This window comes from Tachyglossus aculeatus, chromosome 1 (assembly GCF_015852505.1).
Source record: "Tachyglossus aculeatus isolate mTacAcu1 chromosome 1, mTacAcu1.pri, whole genome shotgun sequence".
Taxonomy (NCBI): Eukaryota; Metazoa; Chordata; class Mammalia; order Monotremata; family Tachyglossidae; genus Tachyglossus; species Tachyglossus aculeatus.
The window spans coordinates 45,776,191-45,779,212 of NC_052066.1; the positions used below are offsets into that span (position 1 = coordinate 45,776,191).

Genomic DNA, 3,022 nt, shown 5'->3' on the forward strand with positions numbered 1-3,022 from the left:
TCTGATGGCAAAAGATATCCTCTCAGCCACCCGAAGATTCTGATGTATTCAAAATCACTACCACCAACTGGGGCTAAATGGAGGTAAAGAAAAAATAAATAAATAGGAAGACTGGAAGGGTGTTTTTTTTCTCGTCCTGTAGAAGCTAGAGCAGGGTATTAAAATTTCTTTCGGGGTGTGAAACAGAACATAGGTTTGCCCTTGCTCCATTGCAGCTTCAGCCTCTGGTAAAAAGACAGAGGGGATAGTTCCATTCTGATTTCCAAACAGTGAAAATGATTTCGGGAAAGTACAAAGTAGAAAATGAAAACCAATTTCTGATCATGGTAGGAACAAAATAGGTATTCTCCCAAAATACCAGCTGGATATTGAACATTCCTTACGCATGACAGGAAGTACATATAGTTTGTATTTTCTGGCATATATATTTGTCTTTCATTTACTGAGTATAGTTTGAAAAACCATTGAACTAAGCACTGGGGAAAAATAAAATAGAAGGGAAATTAACCATGGTTCCTTGCCTGCAGGGGATCCACTGTCTAGAGTGGATAAGGAAGGTCAGTGAGGGCATATGAGGAAAGATTGAACTGAAAGAGGAAATACTAAGAACAGTAAAAGAAAGTGTTGCTGACCATTGCAGGCATAATAAATCTTTCCAGGCTCCTTATCAGTCAAGTAGGTCCTTAAGGAGTCCCAATCTCCTAAAAGTTAGTATGTTGAGGCTTCTGTTTCTCCTCACCTTGCTCTTTTAAGGCAGGGCAGGAGTCCCAAATGGTTTAGGGGTGAGTCACATGTTTTGGTACTCTGGTACATCCCATTGTGGCTTTGGTTATTGTGTGTAAAGACTCCACAGTGGGTGGAATTCATTCAGTCTGTACATACAAATATCATTTTCTCTTTCGCCTCCTGGTTTTACAATCTAGAGAGAAACTCCATTTGCAACAGAGTTGTTTCTTCCGGAACTGAACATCACCATGAAGAGACGCTGCCTTGTCTGAGACTGTGTATTATGTCATACCATAAGACCAAAAAACAGAAGAGTTTGTAAAGTGTTCACTTTTTTTTTTCAAAGTGAAACAAATATCTTTTTTCTCCCCTTCATAACCTTCTTGTGAAGCTGAGAGAGCCAGGTATTAACCTCCACTTTGCAGAGAATGAGACAGCCTGAGGAGATTGCTTAATATTATTATCAATAATACTATTTGTTCATATTTGTTGACACTACCGGTGTCAACCCCTCTCAATGTCGCACCTGGAGAGTTTCCAGTGCTCTACCAGTCTCAACTATGGGAGGGAGGGTCAAGCAGAGGCCTACCTATTCCATTCCTAGCTTGGTCAGTGGCTAGTGACTGGAAGGCAATCTGCTTCAAGTCAAAACTCACCTGTGCTGGACAGTAACAGCATGGGAGAGTGTTGAAGGTGAGTGAACTCACCTTATGTTTACTGCACAGAAGGTGGCAATGGTAAATCACTTCCATATTTTTACCAAGAAAATTCTATGGGTACACTACCAGAACAATTGCAGATGGAGGTGGGGCGTTCTGGAAGAGATGTGCCCATGGCGTCACTATGGGTCAGAGGTGAGTCGACAGCATAAAACAAGACCAGGTGTCAAGCACTGTACTGAGCGCTAGAGTAGATACAAGATAATCAGGTTCCACTGTCTAAATAGAAGGAAGAATAGGTATTAAATCCCCATTTGGCAGATGAAGGAACTGAGGTACAGAGACATAAGCTGTCCAGAATTGTATAGCAGATAAGTGGCAGATCCGGGATTAGAACCCAGGCCCGTACTCTTTCCACCATAATCCTTCCACTAGGCCACAGGGCTTCTAAATCATTCGGCATTGTAATCCATTTGGGAGGTTGTGTGCGCAGCGTGGTGGTGCCTGGATATTGGAGCAGCTGAAGCCAAACACTCCTTCCACTTCAAGCTCACCTCTTCCTATGCCAAGAAGGCAGGTCAGGACCCTGAATCAAATGGCACCCAATTGTTCAGGGATGTGGCCAAGACCACACAACAGGTTAGCCCGTCTCTCCCCTCTTCAGCCTATACTTCAGTCTGTTGCAAGGATCTGTTTAGTTAAATAAAACACAGGCCATGTCATCCCTGTCCTCAGTGGTTGCCATCCACAACAAACAGAAATTCCTTACAATTGTATTTAGGGTACTTAATCAGCTCTCCCTCTCCTATCTTACCTCACTGATCTACTGCAAACCCAACGCACACAATTCACTCGTCCATTACCAACCCACTCTCTGTTCCTTGGTCTATCTCACCAGCGACTCCTAGCCACATCCTCCTTCTGGCCCGGGACACGCTCCTTCTTCTTACTGAAAAATTCCACAATAATCTGTTCCTCTTCCCTTCCCCATTGGTGTCCCACCAAACAGTATTCCTGGAAGCAAGCTAAGGACAAGGACGTTCGGAGATTCGTGCAGTTGTCAGAGCTAAAGGAGGGAGGGTAAGCAGGCGTAGAGAATAAAAGAGGGAATTAAAAAGTGAAGGAAGACCAGTGCAAACTGTGAGGAGAGAAGTCTCTCACAAGAGCTACAATCACCTACACCAACTTAAGCAGCATGGCCCAGTGGAAAGAACACGGGCTTGGGAGTCAGAGGTCATGGATTTGAATCCCAGCTCTGCCACTTCTCAGCTGTGTGACTTTGGGCAAGTCACTTAACTTCTCTGAGCCTCAGTTACATCATCTGTAAAATGGGGATTAAGACTGTGAGCCCCAAGTGGGACAAGCTGATCACCTTGTATCCCTTCAGTGCTTAGAACAGTGCTTTGCACACAGTAAGTGCTTAACAAATGTCATTATTATTATTATTGTACAAATCTCAGCTGAGATTTTTTATTCTCCAGTCCAAATTCCTGGAATGAATGATAGGTGCAGACACTAACAACTCTGAATCCCACATCAATCTCTCCACCTCAGTTCAAAAGAAAGAATTGACGGATAAGAGGAACTAGAAGTAGACACCAGCAAGCCACGTTGTTCTAAAGGGCACTTAGACTGCC

General features: G+C 43.5%; 1 non-coding gene across 1 annotated transcript; it reads left to right on the top strand.

Moving 5' to 3' along the window:
- Positions 1-1,234: 1,234 nt before the first annotated feature.
- Positions 1,235-1,372, top strand: LOC119937903. The gene has a single exon (XR_005454279.1). It is a non-coding gene; the product is annotated as a small nucleolar RNA SNORA7 (small nucleolar RNA).
- Positions 1,373-3,022: the final 1,650 nt, after the last annotated feature.